At 39.5% G+C, this 20,721-nt stretch overlaps 1 pseudogene; it reads right to left on the reverse strand.

The window, feature by feature from the left end:
- Nucleotides 1-1,429: 1,429 nt before the first annotated feature.
- On the reverse strand, nt 1,430-1,559 carry LOC116912972 (annotated as a pseudogene).
- Nucleotides 1,560-20,721: the final 19,162 nt, after the last annotated feature.

Consider the following 20,721-nt stretch of genomic DNA (forward strand, 5'->3'; position numbering starts at 1 on the left):
GCCTTGGTCATCGTGTCTTTTCACAACAATAGAACAGAGACTAAGACAGTAAGAAATGCAAGAGAAAGTAGAACATGTAGATAGCAATAGGAAGATATTAGCAATAGATAGCAAACAAATATCTTAGACTAGATAGCACGTTAGGTAGCATGTTCTGAAATCTCAAGCACAGGAATAGGTCTTCAGCAGGAGGAAAGAGGCCCAATCTTTAATAAGTTCCAGGCTTTATACCCCGCACATGGTGTCTTGGCAATAGAGAAAACAACAGAGGTACATTTTATCTCCTCCTTCCTTCTTCCCTGCAGGAGGCCATAGTGGTTCTTTGATTTTCTATTAGAAAGAATCCTATGACTCTTGTTCAAGCAGAACCCTTCATACTGGGAGGAAAACAGTGAAGACACAGAAATATAGTAAAGAATCTGAACCAACAGGTCTTGGCTAAGTTCCTCTCCATTTCCTATCATTAGACCACACCCACTTCTGTGTAGTCACAGCTCCAAATGACTGCCACTCTTCACCAAATCTGAGCTGAAATATATAGTTTGTTCCTTTGGCCTTGCTACTTTAAAAGATTAATATTTAGATCTGTGAGGGAGGGGGGATGGAATGTATGCCATGTTACTACAAGAAAAAAATGAGATCCCCCAGAGCTGGAGCTAAGGGCAGTTAGTGATCTACCTGATGTGAGTACTGCCTACTGACCTCAAGCTGAAAGTATTCCTTTTTGCTGAGTCCTTCTCATCTTCCTTGTTGAAGGTTCCTGTTCTTGTACTGAATACATTTACTTGCTTTCCTTTTCTTTGTCTCCTTATAACTTTTTGAAAAGTGAAAAAATATATTGATTTTTCTTCCAAACGTCTTTTGTGATTTTTTTTTTATTTAGGGGAGAGCAAAAACTCAGTCCCCCACTATCACAAGTTATGCTGTATGTCTTTTATCCCACACTAGATCTCGTGCTCTAAGATATCTGGTAGACTTCATCATCTCAGTCAGCAAAGTGTCTCACCTGCTCTGCTCCATCCCATATCACACTGCTGAAGGCTTCTTTCTGAGCCTGGCAACCATCTCTCTACCCATCTAGTTCCCAAGGCAGGTTGCCACCATGACAGAAATATGCATCCCAATTCCGTGGCGGCCTAGTGTCTTTAGCCGCCACATGTCCCTTAAACTTAAATCGCCACATGAAAGAACACACAACACAACAAAGGCCTATACCCATCCGTCCCTTAAGAACATTCATAACAACCTGTAAAGGTACAGAGTGGAATCTTAACATCAGCGTCCACATTCTCTTGGCGGCTTCCTCTCTCCAGTCTCCTCCCGTTCCAATCTCCTCCTCTTCCCTCAAACTTTTCTCCCACCCATCCCTCCTTCTCATCCAATGACAGACCTCATTCTATCTTGTACCTGCCTTCACCCATATGACATCATCCTACACAGTCAAGTTTCTCACATTTGGAGAAATCTCAGAGATCAACATACCCAGAGTGCAATGGATAATCCTCTCCCTGGGAAAAATCGCCTTCACGTTCATGGCACCTCCCCTATCAGGTAAGTATTAATGCTTTGTGATTTAAGAAAGGCAAGCATGAGTGGGAGTAATGGCAGTGAGGTAGATGGGGAATCGGCTAAGGTCTCTGCAGCAAGAGGCAAGCTTATTTGGTAGTAAAGTCAAAGAAGATTCAAGATGATGAAGAAGTCAGATGGGAAACATGGATGCTAGGGTATAATTAAGATTGTATGGGATACATAACCAGAGGAAGGCTTCTGGGCATGTCAGTGAGAGACTGTCTTGATTAGCCCAATTAAGGTGGGATGATACAGCCAGTACAAGTGAAACCATTCTCTGATATCCAGATTTTAAAAAGAAGATAATGATCTGAGCACACCTGTTTATTACTCTCCTTTTTCTGGCTGTGGATCACTGTGGCCAGCTGCCTCAGGCATCTGATGCTGGGAATGGCCACCTGATGGACTAGAACCTGGGCTGTGAGATTAAAAAACAACAGCAGCAACAAAAACAACAACAACAAAACCTTTCTCTTTTAAGTTGCTTTTTTCAGGATATTTTTATCATAGCAACATTTTAAAAATTACCTAAGACAGTTAGTTTGTTGATTATCTGTGTGGAAAAACTTTCTTTTAATAACTATCAAGAGACTAAAAGACCATTTTTACAAATCTTTAATTTTGATCTAGTAAACTCTTTTGATATGTCTGAACTATGTTCTACCTTACTACCAAGACCGCAAATATAAAGAAAGGATCTCCAGGAAAATATGTTTTATATTCATGCATGTCAGATTTTCCAGATAAAGAATTTGGCAGAGGAGTAGGAAAGCAGAAGGAGGCTAAGACATTGGGGGAGAAAAAGGAATTAGAGGACCTTTGAGATTGGAAACAGCAGAAAGTAAAAATATGGCAGCTGTCACAAGAAAGTTGGTTGGCCTTAAAGTCAAGTGTATATATGAGAAAGTTACCAGAATTAAATAAAAAGCATATCCAAGCAGCGAACACTTAAATGGCATTATTCTGGAAAGAAAGAGTCTGAACTAATTGGATGAATTCTTCACACAGGTAGAATGCAAAGTGTCAGGCAGGAGATAGCAACAAATTGTGAGCAGACACACATACGCAGAGATCAATTAAAGCATGAGATCAAATGTCAAAGTTTCGTGATGAGAACTTAACCAAACCAAGAGACCCCGATAGTGAAGAAGACAAGAACAAACTGGAAAACGTTCATCCTAAAGAAAGGCTTGCTGGACAGAGAGGTGCTTGCCTATCACTTGGCACGCTTTACACCAAGCTTTGACATTCACTGTTTCAAAACTAGTAAAGCCCTCCTTGTGACTGTGCCATTAATAAGGTCTGAGAGATGTTTTCCTTCAACATTTTCCTGTTTTGATTTTCCATGATTTAATTGGAAACATCTTTCTAAGAGGCTGGTTTTACTGTGGTAGTATCACATCTGCCTTTTCAGCAGTCTGCCGCTAATCACAATGGGTGATAAACCAGATTCCCAGTACTTATCCTACTATCTGGTGGAACCCACACACTTTCCACTTTTAGTGCCCCTGAGTCATCATCTTATATTTGTTCATCAACATTTTAAGTGCCCCTCTTAAAAAAATGTAATTTGATAGTTAATTTTCTAAACTTATTATTCTTTTATTTCTTTTCAAAGTAATAACATTTCATATCCTTCAGAGGGCATCACCCTGCATCCGAGTCCTTGTTCTTACTAAGGAAACTTTGTATTCTCTAGTTTTACCTTACAATATGATTCTTGCTAATTTTTTCCTACAGATTTGGTTAAATTAAAATTAAATTCTTCTGAGGATTCATGAGCACCTTTGTGCCACATTCTTCTATAGAACCTATGTAAACACTATACTGCTTATATTAAAATTGATAGTGTGAAACTGAAGTTTTAAGAGAAATTTTAAATATATAGCTGGAAAATTAAACACATAGAACCCTTGTTTTCATATAAATTTATTTCTTCTAATAAAGAATGATTCTGCATTTACTTATTTATGTCATTTATTTATTTTACTTATTTATGTTAGCACTCAAAGAATTTTCTAGGGAAAATGCAGATTGAGGTTGAACAGAGTCAAATGGTTGATGAAGAGCAAGTGCTGTCCTCTCACTTTCTCCTGTTCAAGGAGGAACGTTCTTGTTCATTACATAAACCCCCACAGAAGCAGAGCGGTTGGTGCCTAGCAGGATCGGCCACGCCCATAGTCAGCTCCATCTTCATGGAGCTCTGAGAACCAGCTCAGGAGACCAGCTGTGCTGGTTCTGGTCCTCATTTCTTCGGCCTTGCTCAATTCTTGGGCAAATTATTGAACCTTTCTCTATTCTTCAGAAAACTAGAAATAGTTTTCCACTTATGCAGTTCTTTGGATGAATACCTCATTTAAAGTGTTTAGGACAATGATGGCCGCATAGTACGACTTAGATCATTACTGACAGATCCTATCGATTCGCTGTTGATCTTGCTGTCGAGAAAATTCCTATCCCACCTCTATGGCAAAATGCCTGAGAAAAATAACTGATAACAAGAGCTCTACCAGCTCATAATCTCTGGGAGTCCAGTCCACTGTCACTTGGTCCCACTGTTTCTGAGCCCTGGTGAAGCCAGGTATTGTGGTGGAAAACAAAGGTACTCAGGTCACTGTGGTTGGATGGCGGAGAATTGAGTTGAGGTTGAGGAATAGATATTCCCTCCCTGAGAAAACATCTTAGAAACTAGGCACCTGCTCAGAATCTGTCTATGACCTTCAAACAGCACCACCACAGCATCAAGGATACAGGCTCTGAGGAACCTCCCAGAACACCTGTTCCTCTTGTCACTTCTTTCCTTTTAAATATACAAGTAGCTCGTTTATAGACGTACTCACAAATTTACTATCTTACTCAATAGGGACAATCGAGCACTTCCTGTATTCCAGACACAGAACTAGATCTGAGAGGCTACAAGAGCCAGATGGCCCTGCAATGGCTGGAGTCTGGATTACCCAACTAGACAAGCAGTGAAGATGGGTGTTAGACTAGGGAGCAAAGGTGCCACCAAGCCAGAGGGCCAGGGAAGGTAGCGAACGCAGCAGGCAGCACCAATATCACGTTACTGCCTCCTCCACCATCTTATGAGGCCTCTACAGATTCACTAATTGGGTTTATTTGACCCCAGCGAAAGGTGGAGCCTCAAGATTCTGTGTTCATAGAGCGTTTCAGCTTGTTTTGATGCAAACGTCGGAGAGAGGTACACTTCTGAGACAAAATGGACAAGAATGAAAGATTGCGCTGGCACGAAATCTCAATGCAGTTCCAGCCCATCCAAATTGTAAGCAAACAGGCATCAGAAAAGAAGGGCTTTTGGGTGCAATGTGTTTCAAAGAGAGATTGGACCTGAAAGGGAGATTGATTACTCTATATTGTCACTTCAGATGCAGAAAAATCCTATGCTGGAGACAAGAACCCCTTATGATGACTGCTTGGTAAGATAACTTTTATAGTATTCCTTCTTCACATTGCCTAAGGATTCCAGGGTCAATGATCACGTTTCTGGGGGCCAGTCAAAAATTGATCCTTTCTGCTATTGTATTTAATTTTCTGCATTATTTTTTGACCTCAAAGCTCCTTCTAATTCCTTTTCTGATGTCTTATTTCTCCTGGGTGCCCCCACCTCCCGCTCTCCTGCATCTGGAAATAGCAGGAGCTCATCCTTATGAAAGGGGTGCAGACGTGTTAAGGTTCCAAGGATGCTCCGTCTGAGGGAGCACCTGTATTTTACTGTAAGGAAAGCTTTAAGGAAATAGAAAGTTTGGAGCTCTAGACACAATGTGGTGCACAGCCAGGTTTTCTTGTCTCTGAAATCACACCATCCTGGGTGGTTATGATTGACAGCTACTGTGACCTTCAGGGAATTCTATTCCCATCTGCCATCACTCTGGGTATTGTTTTACTTTAAGAGCGTGGTTCCTGGGCAGAGCTCAAACGCTGTGTCTGAGGTACGGGGGAGCAAAATGAAATTGTCCACAATAGTTTTAAAAGGCAATTGTTACTCTTTATCCATGGCAGAATAATAACAATAATTGTCACCACTTAAATAGTGCCTTTCATTCTCTGACCCCAAGACACTTCAACAGGGAGGCTACACATTATTTAAGTGAATTTCTTTTGGGAGACAGGGCAAACTGAGAGACACATAATACATGGTTAGCTATGCTAATTTTGTTTTCTTTAACAAATGCAAAATAAATAGCCTACTAAAAAGCCAGATAATATCTTGAAGATAAACCCTTTCTAAAGTAGGTTATTCTAAACAGATGTGCCTTGTTCTATGTCAATGTAATTTTAAAAAATTTTATTCATATACACGCAAAACCCAGACTTGATTAATACTGATTTTTTTGGCCTGTTTTATCAACAACTTCCTTGTACATAGAAAAGTTATTGTAATGAACAGGAAATCTAGAGCATTTCAAAGCTCTGCTTTCTAAATTTTATGAGTAAATTTTGTGGAAACTGTGTAAATAGAGCATAATTATTTTAAAAATAGGAGCCTTTGTTATTAACCATCTACCTGTCAGGGGTATGCAAAGCACCCTGCTGCATAGACAAAGGACTGAAAAAAGTTACCTGGAGAGAGTTTTTGCTACTGAAAGAATAAAAACTAAAGCAATAGACTGAACTTTCAGTTCCCAGATGCAAATACTGAATGCCAAACCTGGCTGAGGGGAAATCGCTTTTGCCTGATAACCAGATTACTTAGAACAAAAATAGAGAAAATTAAGAACTGAAGAGCAGAAAATTAAGGTGGAAGGCAATTTAAGGAGTAGGTAGCCGACGTAGGCTTTCATTTTCTTCCCCCCCTGTGTCCAGCTAATTAAAATTACAATCAAAATGAAAGAGTCTAAACTTGTAAATATCTTCAGCTAATGATTTTTGTCTTTTTAATCATCTTCACATTCAAAGTCTTCTTTTATTCATTTTGGTCTTTACAATAAAATGAAATTGTTTTTCCCCTGTAGAATTCCTTCTTTTAATGTTCCTTGTGGCTTCTCTTTGTCCCCAGCTCTTTTATTATTCCTCTTCCTTTAGAGCTTTTCAACTTTTTTTTAAAAAACATACTTTACGCAAGGCAAAAGTTTTGTTAGTGTTTATTTTGTTTAAACATTTAAATGTTGGGGCCTGGACAAATAGCTTAGTGTTGAATACAAGAGGCCCTGGATTCAGTCTGCAGCACCAAGCACTGATGAAACAAACCAAAATATCAAATTTTGATATAAAGCATAATACTTCAAGACACCTTCACACATAAAAAGAATAATTCCTTGTTATAATATATATGCCTCTTGTATAGTGAAATGTGTATATTATTGAATTACTTATCTTATATAATACAATTATTATCAATCAATTAAACTTGAGAAACTAATTTGATTCATATTTTGTACTATAAGTGTTTTATTTTTGCCACTTCTCCCAGAACTATTCTTCATATTCAATATCCCCATTTTCTCCATAACTAACAGAAATTAACAAGACTTATTGATTTTGGTGTTCTGGAGTTTTAGTATTTCCATTCTATATGTCTGCATCAGTACCAATCCATTTCAAGCAGCATCGTAACACTTATTTCAGAGCATCTCAATTAGTCTTTCCTTGTCTGCTTTAAGGAATGAAAGAACAAGACTTCATAGCCTTAGGAAAGCATACTTTGAACTCTCTTGAGTTATCTGGTTACCCAGGCAGAAGTTAGCCATTGTATCTTCCAAGCTGATCCCTGCCTCACCCTGGCCCTCTACTGCTATTGTTAGTGAGATTGTAAATAGAGATTTTGTGTACTGTAGTGACTCATCGTTATCCTAAAGACTCGTTTGCAATCCTATGATTTCTTACTCAGAGTCTCAAAAATCCTTTCCGATTCTTAGTCAAAACTCCTTACTTTACGGAAATGACTTCCAGATCTTTTAAGACTGAGTTATTTATCCTCCTCCAGGTATTCTTTATACAACAATACAACAGTTTTGTAAAACGTGTGTTCACTTTTCTCACTCAGGTGGATATCCTTATAGACATTATTCTCTGCTTTTGGCCAGCAACGTCTGTTCATTTTTGCTATGATACTTTATACTCCAGACTAGATGAGTGCTGAGGTGGATACTTTTGAATCGATTTCTGCTTTATGATAGATATAATAATTGTATAGCATTATATCTACCTCCTCATTTGATGTAAACTCCCTTCTGGCAAAGGCTATGCTGGTGCTTGCTCACTGCTTTAGCTCCAGATGTTTCTTATATAAGCAGGTTATCACTGACCATTTTCATAGGAAGAAATCAAATATTAAAGGAATAAATAAGTGTATCATACTAGGTGGTAGCTTTGTGGAAGAATCAAACGTGGGTCTTAGATGGAGTGAGATATTTTTGACATTCATCATCCCACTTATCACTAACTAGGATTTGGCCAAACACCCATCTCGGCCCCATGTAAACACCAGTAAAGTATGGACACCACTGGCTTCTAGCTTCTGCAAATGGACAGGACCTATTTGTAGGTCCATTCTATAACAGTAGATGCTGGTATAATGGATCATTTTGTTATCAGTAGAGAAGGCTGATATCCATTAGAAATACTTATGACTAATTATTATATTTGACAGATTAATACCTATTTCTGAATACACATAATTCAAGGAAAGACAAATATGGAATGTCTAAAGCCCACAGCCATGGTTACCTTCAAAGTCCAGGCTGCCCCCTAAATAAAGCCCAAATCAAGCCAATAACCATTAGAACTGCTTGGCTTCACCAATAATTTAGGTTGTTGTAATTCACACTTGTTGGAATCTAGAGGCAATTCATTTTACAGCAGAGCAATTTTCAGTTAAACTACAGTTCAGAGCAGCATGAAGATGAATCTGACTCTCTCCCATCTCTATAGACTGCAGCTCCCACTCGAGGGGGAGCCCTGGTGGTCCATTCTATTGAGGATATTTGAGATATGATAACTGTCTCAAGATATTACAACTGATAGGAAAACAAGATGCTCGGAATTGGGCAGCCCACTTTGAATTACCAATTCTATAGTTCTAAGTTTACTAAAATTGATGTCATGAAGTGAAAATTGGTATGTACCAATTATTTGGTAAATATTATTATTTGGTAAATATTTGAGTTTCTATTGTTGTCAAGGGAAGAGTAAAGCATTGTAGTTATGGCAGAAAGGAATACGTCTCCCTTGGAGAAATACAGACAGCTAGCACATAAACACCAGGTCAGAGCAGAAGGAATGGTAGTTGAGAGGTGTGAATTCTAGTAGTTGTAACTAAGCTCAGCCACATCTTTATTAATACAAATAGAAACCATTACAATGAATTTTTTTTACTCATGAGATGTTTGTTTATTCCAGAATCATAAAAATCCATTCTTCAGGATGCAGTGAATCCTTGGAACATATTTCGTTCCTCTTGCTGGTTGTGAAGTATTTTGCCTGCAAAAAGTTACTGAGATGTTTGGCAAAGGGTTAGTTTGGGGGGAGAATGGTCAGATGAGAAGGAGGGTGGTAGAAACTTGGTACCCTCCAATGTTTGACTTTTAAAACATTTTTTTTCTGTAGCATATGGCTAAACATTGTCCTGGGGAAATGAGCCCTTACTGCTTAGCAGTGTCAGCTGCAGGCATTACAATTTCCAATACATATAATCAGTTGTACTAATCAGACTTCTCAGAGGTCATAGTTTCACTGGCCTCAGAAAGCTGTAAAGGGTCGGACCACAGGGGCCATGACTCTTTTGGTGCCAGTTTTGTTTTGGGAAGTGGTTTGGAGCTTCTTCTTGGTCCAGCCACTGAGCTGACCACCATCCAATACCAAACACCACCCACTAGTCATCACACATAGTAATTCAACAGAAAAGTATCTCATTGTGGCGCAGAATAAGAGACAAGGACAGTTCAAACCAATCATTCCCTTAGACTCTGGCCAGCCCATGGGTGTTGATTTATTCAGCATTTTTACTACTTCAATTTTGCTTCGAATGGTAACGATAATGTAGTGCTACATGTGAAATTCTTTGGCGAGTTTTCATGTAGTTGTGAGAGGATCGCTGTGCATGGTTGTGCTCAAATGGTCATTTTCTACTTTCAGCTGCCAGCTTCTATGCTCCCCTTGTCACCTTTGCAACACCTCTTGACACACCCCTTTGTCTGTTAGTAGTTCCTGGACCGAAATGTATTATTGGTGTTTTATAAGTTGTCTCAACTGCTTGATGAACCATTTTGAATTAGTATAAGCAAATTGCTCAAATATGTTTTTGTCTAATATCACTTCCATAGTACAAAAAATACAAAGTAAACAGAAAAGTCATTAGTGAAAAAAATGAAGTGTGAAATTTCATTAAAATATTGTATCACATAACCACATATATTTAAAAACCATATTCAAATATCAGATAGGAAATTCAATTCTTCACAGAGATGGAAAGAGCAGTTTTCAAATTCATCTGGAATAACAAAAAAAACCCAGGAGAAGGAAAACCATTCTTAACAATAAGAGAAATTCTGAGGGAATCGCCATCTTTGACCCCAAGCTACACTACAAAGCAATAGTGATAAAAACCACTTGGTATTCATGATGAGATGTGGGGTGGCAGGCAGTGAAAGTTACCCTGGTTGAGATAGGCCAAATCTCCAGGAGACCCTAAAAGGGACGGCAGGTACATTCCCAGTCTCTTAGGATACCAGGGCTTCATGTAGCTGCATCCCACAAAGACCCCTGTAAAGAGGTTTGAGACAGACCAGTCATGTAGGCCCAAGACAGATCAGCCACAGAGGACAACACCCCAAACCCCTCCTCCTCAGGTGAGGATGTGACCACAGGTCACCTAGGCTCAAGACAGATCAATTATAGAAGCAGGACCATGCCTCCAAATATGTAGATGAGATCTTCCTAAGCTCTCCGGCCAAACCAATAGGAAGTACCTGCTGTCAAACACTGACTCATCCAAAAACTGTATTTAAGAGTTGTGTTCAAACTTAAAGGTGTGCAGGAATTATTCCATCGTTTGAGAGCTTCTGTCCTAGAGCTATAACACCGCGGCTTGGGGAAGAGATCTGCTCTCCCCAAAATCATTGCCTCCAGAAGCTCTCCTGAACTCCTCACTCTCTAATCACTCTCCTGCTGGTTCAGCCCTGACTGAGCAACCTAAGCGGCATCGGAAATGGAGGTGGAGCAGAACTAGCAGGGGAGGCGGCAGAAGCAGATCACTCTCCCTACTTGAGTTCTCTCCCCCTAGCCAAAACCTGAGCACCTAGCTGGGCGAGAGATTGCTGTGGAGATCCTCACCCACCCCCGACCCCTGGTGCCAGAGCCTTACACAGAGACAGAGAGATTAATGGAATAGAATTGAAGACCTAGAAATGAATCCACCTATCTATGGTCACCTAATCATTGACAAAGAAGCCAAAACCATCCAGTGCGAAAAAGGAAACATTCAACAAATGGTAATGGTTGAAGTGATGATTGGCATGTGGAAGAATGCTAATTGATCCATTCTTATCTTTTTATACAAACCTCAAATCCAAGTGGATCAAGGACTTTCACATAAAACCAGATACCCTGAATCTAATAGAAAAGAAAGTGGGAACAAGCCTCCAACACATGGGCACAGGAAAAATTTTCCTGAACAGAACACCAATGGCTCAGGCTCTAAGATCAACTATTGATAAATGGGATCTCATAAAATTAAAATGCTTCTGTAAGGCAAAGGACAAAACAGCAACCTACAGTTTGGGAAAAGAGCTTTAGCAACCCTACATCCAATAGGGGGTTAATGTCCAATATATACAAAGAACTATAAAGTGGGAAACAGAGCTAAACAAAAAAATATTCAACAGAAATCTTGAATGACTGAGAAGCACCTAAAGAAATGTTCAACATCCTTAGTCATCTGGGAAATGCAAATCAAAACAACCCTGAGATTTCACGTCATACCAGTCAGAATGGCTAAGATCAAAAACACAGGTGACAGCACATGTTGGCGAAGATGTGGAGAAAAAAGCACACTCCTCCATTGTTGGTGGGATTACAAGCTGGCCCAACCACTCTGGAAATCAGCTTGGCAGTTCCTCAGAAAATTGGACATAGTGCTGGTGAGGACCCAGCTATACCACTCCTGGGCATATACCCAAAAGATGCTCCAACATACAACAAGGACACATGCTCCACTATGTTCATAGCAGCCTTATTTATAGTGACCAGAAGCTTGAAACAACCCAGATGTCTCTCAACAAAGGAATGGATACAGAAAATGTGGTATGTTTTGCACAATGCAGTGTTACTTAGCTATTAAAATCAATGACTTCATGGAGTTTGCAGGCAAATGGATGAATCTAGAAAATATCATCCTGAGTGAGGTAACCTAGTCATAAAAGATTACACATGGTATGTACTCACTGATAAGTGGACATTAGGGAAATGCTTGGAATATCCATGAAATGACTCACAGACCACATGAAGCTCAAGAAGAAGGAAGACTATAGTATGGATGCTTTAGTCCTTAGAAGGGGGAACAAAACAATCACAGGAAGTAGAGAAACAGGAACCTGAGAGGGAGAGAGAATGGGGAAGGAAAAGAGGAGCAGTATCAGGTGTGGAAGTAGTCAGGGGAGAAAAGTTGAGAGGGTCAAGGAATTGAATGGAGATGTACAGCAGTGGGGGATGGTTATTCGGGAGAGGCCACTAGAAAGTCCCAGATGCCAAGAAAGCAAGAGGCTCCCAGGACCCAACGAAGATGACATTAGCTGAAATGCCCAACAAAGGGGAGAGAGAACCTGTACAGACCATATCCAGAGGTTAGGTATGACCCCAGGTGAGGGATGGGCCACCCTCTCATCTCCAAAATTTTAACCCAAAATTGCTCCTAACAATAATACAGGGACAAGATGTGGAGCAGAGACTGAAGGAAAAGCCATCCAGAGACTGCTTTACATGGGGATCTATCCCATATGCAACCACTAAACCCAGACATTATTGCTAATACCAAGAAGCACTTGCTGACAGGAGCCTGGTCTAGCTGTCCCCTGAGAGGCTCTATCAGAGCCTGACCAATGAAGATGTGCTTGCACACAGCCAACCATCAGACTGAGCACGGGGATCCAATAGAGGAGTTAGGGGAAGGACTGAAGGAACTGAAGGGGTTTGCAACCCCATAGGAAGACCAATATCAATCAGCCAGAACCCCCAGAGGGACTAAACCACCAACCAAAGAATACACATGGAGGGACCCATGGCTGTAGCCGCATATGTAGCAGAGGATGGTCTTGTCTGTCATCAATGGGAGGGTATACCTTTGGTCCTGTGAATGCTGATGTTCCAGCATAGGGGAATCCTAGGGCAGTGAGGTAGGAGTGGGTGGATGAGTGGGTGGAAGAGAATATTTATAGAAGGAGTGGGATTGGGGTAGGGAGTTTGCAGAGGGGAAACTTGGAAGAGGCAGGACAACATTTAGATGTCAATAAATAAAATAACCAATAAAAATAAATAGGTAAACAAAAAGCTTTATTTTCAGAAATAAAAAATAGAAACATATTCACCTACAGAGATAGATAATATTCTTGTGAAAATAAGACAGTGGTTAGAGGGTATCTATTGTTATTAAGTGACACAAAACTGTCCTTTTATAGATCAGAGACATGGCTTAGATTGTAAAGGTGTTTGCCAACAAGCCTGATTACCTGAATTTGACTCATAGGTCCCATATGACAAAAGTAGAGAACCAAGTCACATAAGTTGTGCTGTGGCATTGCTAGGCATGCCTAGATACATATGTTCCCTCTATGAATGTAATAAAAGTATGTTCTTTGTGATAATTTCTTAAATGTTAAAAAAAACAGGATTCCTATTAACAAAGTAAAGAGAGGAAGCAATATTCCCAGAATTTCTGAGTTAAAAAGTTATCTTAAACTATTTTAGTATAGCTGAGTAAAAGTCCATTCCAATAGCAACAAAAAAAGAAGAAATACTTTATATACTCTGGATGGTGGACTTTATGTATAGTTGTTCGTTAATTTTAAGTTTTGATGTGACAAATGTTTTGTGAGAATCACACCATCTCATAAAAGTCAATACCTACATCACAGATATTTTCAGTAACTTTACACATTTATTTACATTTGTAAAGTTTCCCATCATTCACTTGCAAAATTGGTAAGTTTAATTGTGATAGTTGGCCACCAGTCAGTTTGCCACCAGTTAGAACCTCCCGAGTAGGGAGCGTCTGTTGAAGAATTGTCCTCACTGCTGTGTAAGACTACCCTGCCCTGAACGTGGTTAGTACCTTCTCTTAACTGCTCCTGAACAAGATCAAAATGTCAGCACAGAGGGAGATTGTTTGCCTTTTGCTTCATGGGTTTTCTTCCCACCTCTTCTGATGCCGCTCTTTCTGGCTCCTTCATTGGTATCAGAACAGGTTTTGTGGGCTTCCTTTTTAACTAAGGACCCATGATTCTGTGAGAAATCTTTAGATGTTCTTTCCATGCCAGATCAGGACTTTTGGGACTCTATGCCCTGTGGGTTGAGCAATTGCAAGTTCCTAACCTTTGCAGAATGAGACAGTCACTGTAGAAATGCTCCAACTTTTCAGGGTACCCCAGCCTCAAGGACCAAGCAAGTCTTGGGTACGGTTCACCTGTTGTTAGTGTTTTGAAGTAATCTGCTTTAATAAATCACACATGCACACTCACACACTCACACACACATTTTCACACACACACACTCACACACATACACACTCACACATTTATTATGTCAGTTTTGTTCCTCTAAAGGACTCTGACTAATACATTTATTAATGTCTAAGATGGTCCTGTCTTCTTATTAATGCATAATTTCTCTGTACAATGTTTTGCTAATAAGGAATCTATTAAAAATTTTAATTCATCATCTAAATTACATCCAATAATTGTTTAAAAATTATTATTCTAGGGGAGGGACTAAATTCAGATAAAGATACAAGTTATAAGATAAAATATAAAGCTAATTGTTCTTCTAGTTCTAAATCTGCTATGGAGTTTTTGTTTTGGTTAAATACATAAGAAACATTTGACGGTGAAATTGTACAATTTGCTGTTAGCCTGTATTTTTTGGAATGGTTGTTCTAGCTGTAAAGAAGGTCAGTAAAATGTATAGACTATGGAACTGATAATCCTCATGTGTGTTGTTTATGTTTGTAGGTCTGTTTTTACAATAAAGTTTGTAAAATTAGAGGAGTGTTACCCTAAATGAGACTTAAATTCTTTAGAGCTGGTTAAAATAATCCAGTTTCTGAGTTGCCACTGGACAAGTCTTTTAAAACACAATGCTCAGAATCTTTGACATACCTCATAAAATGTATAAGCCTACAGCAAAGAATGTGTTATTTTGAGAGTTGTTTAAAAAATAGAGTTTATCAAGCCCTGCCAAAGTCTTTTATGAATGGAGTAAACAAAGTCGGTTTTTTTTCCAGGGGAAATATTTTCTGCGACATTACAAAGAAGCATTCGTCAAAATGAAATCTATTGGAACCCAAGGGGTCAGTTCATAAGAAGGTTCTGTGAAAAATGCCGCCATGAGAGTGACTAATAGTGTTGGAGTGAAATGATTTGTGGCCTAGAAAGGACACCGATGGCACTAGAGATTCATTTGCATTCCTGTATTTGTTAAAAAGTTCAGTAATTTTCAACAAGACTCTCATATGGTTTCTTTCGGACATAATTTCATTTTCAAGACAAATTCTTGCTATCTAGTTCATTCTGGTTGGATTTCATGGTACTCCCACTTTAGTTGTTTGAGTGCTGAGATCAGAGCTTTATGCATACAGCTGACTATATGGTCTTTATCGTATAATCTTTATGCACTCTCGCTGACTCTCAGCTGAAACTTCCTAAAGATGCATTGTATTGACTCCAATTGCTTTGGGCTTTAAAGTTCACAATGTGAACTTTCTGGCCAAAGTTGCTTTCCAGAATTATTCAATGTTTGTTTTCAAAAATTGGAAAACATCTAATTAAATTCAAACCTTTGCTTTTTCATCTTCAATAGAAACAGTATTTCAGATTTATCAGTAAAATCTTAGATCCATCAACCCAGACCTATTCATATGATTCAAATCAAATCAAACATTCCTAATGCCTCGTTTGTAACGACAAGCATGCTGGTGAATGCACTTGACGGCAATTTCTCAGTTTGAGTAAGAAAGCAGAACAAAAGCCCAGGGAATAAGGGAAAACAGAGTTTCAGAGACACATCAACATAGTACAAATGGCTACACTGCTGAGTCTTCACATAGTACAAGATTAAAGTATAAATTACGGCGGATTTAAATTAAGGTTATAATTAGGGGAATTCAAAGAGCATTTTTTTCAGATGAGTTTTGAACAAAGGTTTGTAAAAAGCTTGCATGCATGAATTGGCAGGTGGGGCTAAGAATTTACAGCAAGAAGAGCAGAGCACTGACTTTCAGAGGAGAAGCTATAAGGCATAGGTAAAAAGACCAACAACCATTGCAGGGGTGGGTTTCAAGAGTCCATCACTTTACCTTATACTCCTCAGTGCCCAGCTCCCCTTTGTCTAATCTTGTCACTTTAATTTTCCATCTGTTTATGATAGAACTTGTGACAAATAATTGCAAACACTGGACGTCAGACACTCAATACCTTTTGTCTTCTCTTGCTGTCCCGGGCATGGCCAGTTTTAAACACAACAAGACACTATTGTGACCTATGCAATAATTGCTAATGAACTGAACTCAGGTGACCAAATTCAGAGTACCTTTCTAATGAAAATCATAGATAGCCCTACTCTTGTGTGGTGTTCTCAATATGTTTTTATATATTTATTTATTTTTCCATTTTTTTAATTGGATATTTCTTATTTACATTTCAAATGTTATTCCCTTTCCTGTCCATCAGCACCCTAGCCCCTCCCCCTCCCCTTCTATAAGAATGTTCCCCTCTCAATCCATCCCCCCTTACAGTCCCCCCCAATCCCTTACACAAGGGGTCCAACCTTGGCAGGATCAAGGACTTCACCTTTCACTGGCTATTCACTGCTACCTATGCAGTTGGAACCCAGGGTCAGTCCATGTATAGTCTTTCGGTAGTGGTTTAGACCCTGGAAGGTCTGGTTGGTGGGCATTGTTGTTCTTATGGGGTTGCAAGCCTCTTTAGCTCTTTCGGTCTTTTCTCTAATTTCCCCAACAGTGGTCCCATTCTCATTTCATGGTTTGCTGCTAGCATTCGCCTCTGTATTTGACATGTTCTGGGTATGTCTTTCAGGAGAGGTCTATATCCAGTTCCTGTCAAAATGTACTTCTTCCCTTCATCCATCTTATCTAGTTTTGGTGGCTGAATGAATATATATATGCCACATATGGGGCAGGCTCTGAATGGCAGTTCTTTCATTCTCTGCTCTAAACATTGCCTCCCTATCCCCCTCCTGTGGATATTTTTGTTCCCGCTTTAAAGAAAGAGCAAAGCATCCGCATTTTGGTCACCCTTTTTCAGTTTCATGTGGTCAGTGCATTGCATCTTGTGTAATTCGAGCATTTGGGCTAATATCCACTTATCAATGAGTGCATACCATGTGTGTTTTTCTGTGATTGGGTTGCCTCACTCAGGATGATATTTTCCAGTTCCAACCATTTGCCTACGAATTTCATGAAGTCATTGTTTTTGATAGCTGAGTAGTACTCCATTGTGTAGATGTACCACATTTTCTGTATCCATTCCTCTGTTGAAGGACATTTGAGTTCTTTACAGCTTCTGGCTATTATAAATAAGGCAGCTATGAACATAGTGGAGCATGTGTCTTTGTTCTATGTTGGAGCATCTTTTGTGTATATGCCCAATAGAGGTATAGCTGGGACCTCAGGTAGTGGAATGTCCAATTTTCTGAGGAACCTCCAGACTGATTTCCAGAATGGTTGTACCAGTTGCAATCCCACCAACAATGGAGGAGTGTTCCTCTTTCTCCACATCCTTGCCAGCATCTGCTGTCACCTGAGTTTTTGATCTTAGCCATTCTGACTGGTGTGAGGGCGGAATCTCAGGGCTGTTCGACGGTTTGCATCTCCTGATGACTAAGGATGTCGAACATTTCTTAAGGTACTTCTCAGCCATTCAATATTCCTCGGCTGTGAATTTTTTTTTAGTCCTTTATCCCATTTTTAATAGGTTTGTTTAGCTCTCTGGAGTCTAATTTCATGAGTTCTTTGTATATTCCAGATACTAGCCCTTTATCAGATGTAGAATTGGTAAAGACATTTGTACAATCTGTAATCTGTTGGTTGCCATTTTGTCCTAGTGACAGCGTTCTTTGCCTTATACTAGGTTTGCAGTTTTACGAGGTCCCATTTGTCAATGGCATTAGCCATTGGTGTTCTGTTCAGGAAATTTTCTCCAGTGCCCATGTGTTTGAGATTCTTCCCACTTTTTCTTTTTTTTTTTTTTTTTTTTTTTTTTATTAACTTGAGTATTTTCTTATATATTTCGAGTGTTATTCCCTTTCCCGGTTTAGGCAAACATCCCCTCCCCCCCCCCTTCTTTATGGGTGTTCCCCTCCCCATCCTCCCCCCCTTGCCGCCCTCCCCCCAATGATCACGTTCACTGGGGGTTCAGTCTTAGCAGGACCAAGGGCTTCCCCTTCCACTGGTGCTCTTACTAGGATATTCATTGCTACCTATGAGGTCAGAGTCCAGGGTCAGTCCATGTATATTCTTTAGGTAGTGGCTTAGTCCCTGGAAGCTCTGGTTGCTTGGCATTGTTGTACATATGGGGTCTCGAGCCCCTTCAAGCTCTTCCAGTTCTTTCTCTGATTCCTTCAACAGGGGTCCTATTCTCAGTTCAGTGGTTTGCTGCTGGCATTCGCCTCTGTATTTGCTGTATTCTGGCTGTGTCTCTCAGGAGCGATCTACATCCGGCTCCTGTCGGTCTGCACTTCTTTGCTTCATCCATCTTGTCTAATTGGGTGGCTGTGTATGTATGGGCCACATGTGGGGCAGGCTCTGAATGGGTGTTCCTTCAGTCTCTGTTTTAATCTTTGCCTCTCCCTTCCCTGCCAAGGGTATTCTTGTTCCCCTTTTAAAGAAGGAGTGAAGCATTCACATTTTGATCATCCGTCTTGAGTTTCATTTGTTCTAGGGATCTAGGGTAATTCAAGCATTTGGGCTAATAGCCACTTATCAATGAGTGCATACCATGTATGTCTTTCTGTGATTGGGTTAGCTCACTCAGGATGATATTTTCCAGTTCTAACCATTTGTCCATGAATTTCATAAACTCATTGTCTTTGATAGCTGAGTAATATTCCATTGTGTAGATGTACCACATTTTCTGTATCCATTCCTCTGTTGAAGGACATCTGGGTTCTTTCCAGCTTCTGGCTATTATAAATAAGGCTGTGATGAACATAGTGGAGCACGTGTCTTTGTTATATGTTGGGGCATCTTTTTCCCCACTTTTTCTTTGAGTGTATCTAGTTTGATGTGGAGGTCCTTGATGCACTTGGACTTAAGTTTTGTACAGGGCAATAAGAATGGATTGATTTTCATTCTTCTACAGGCTGACCTCCAGTTGATCCAGTAGCATTGGTTGAAAGTGCTATCTTTGTTTCATTGGATGGTTTTGGCTCCTTTGTCAAAAATCAAATGACCATAGTTGTGTGGGTTCATTTATGGCCCTTCAATTCTAATCTGCTGACCTATCTGTATATCTCTGTACCAGTATTATAACGTTTTCATCACTATTGCTCTGTAATACTGCTAGAGGTCGGGGATGGTGGTTCCCCCGGAATTTCTTTTAATGTTGAGGATAGTTTTCGCTCTCCTGGGTTTTTTGTTATTCCAAATGAATTTGCAAATTGTTCTTTCTAAGTCTATGAAGAATTAAATTTGAATTTTGTGGGGATTGCATTGAATCTGTAGATTGCTTTTGGTAAAATGGCCATTTTAACTTTATTAATCCCGTCAATACATGAGCATGGGAGACCTTTCCAACTTCTGAGATCTTCTTCAATTTCTTTCTTCAGAGACTTGAATTCCTTGTCATACAGATCTTTCACTTGCTTAGTTAGAGTCACACCAAGGTATTTTATATTATTTGGGACTATTATGAATGGGGTTGTTTCCCTTATTTCTTTCTCAGCCTGTTTATCCTTTGAGTAGAGGAAGGCTACTGATTTCTTTGGGTTAATTTTATACCCAGCCACTTTGCTGAGATTGTTTATCAAGCTTCATGGTTCTCTGGTGGAACTTTTGGGATCACTTAAGTATACTATCATATCATCTACAAATAGTGATAGTTTGAATTCTTCCTTTCCAATTTGTATCCCTTTGACTTACTTTTGTTATCTGATTGCTCTGGCTAGGACTTTGAGGAGTATATTGAATAAGTAAGGAGAGAGTGGGCAGCCTTGTCTAGTCCCTGATTTTAGTGGGATTGCTTCAAGTTTCTCTCCACTTAGTTTAATGTTAGCTACTGGTTTTCTGTATATGGCTTTTACTATGATTAGGTATGGACCTTGAATTCCTGTCTTTTCCAGGACTTTTATCATGAAGGACTGTTGAATATTGTCAAATGCTTTCTCATCATCGAATGAAATGATCATGTGATTCTTACATTCGAGTTTGTTAAATACTGGATTACGTTGGTGGATTTCCATGTATTGAACCATCCCTGCATACCTGGGATGAAACCTACTTGATCATAATGGATGATCATTGTGATGTGTTCTTGGATTCCATTTGCAAGAATTTTATTGAGTATTTTTGCGTTGATGTTCATAAGGGAAATTGGTCTGAAGTTCTCTTTCTTTGTTGGGTCTTTGTGTGGTTTAGGTATAAGAGTAATTGTGGCTTCATAGAAGGAATTTGATAGTGCTCAATCTGTTTTTATTTTGTGGAATAGTTTGGACAATATTGGTATGAGGTCTTCTATGAAGGTCTCATAGAATTCTGCACTAAACCCATCTGGTCCTGGGCTTTTTTTTGGTTGGGAGACTTTTAATGACTGCTTCTATTTCTTTAGGAGTTATGGGGTTGTTTAGATGTTTTATCTGTTCCTTATTTAACTTTACTCCCTGGTATTTGTCTAGAAAATTGTCCATTTCCTCCAGATTTTTGAGTTTTGTTGAATATAGGCTTTTTTAGTAGGATCTGATGATTTTTTTTTC

This window comes from Rattus rattus, chromosome 11 (genome assembly GCF_011064425.1).
Source record: "Rattus rattus isolate New Zealand chromosome 11, Rrattus_CSIRO_v1, whole genome shotgun sequence".
Lineage (NCBI taxonomy): Eukaryota > Metazoa > Chordata > Mammalia > Rodentia > Muridae > Rattus > Rattus rattus.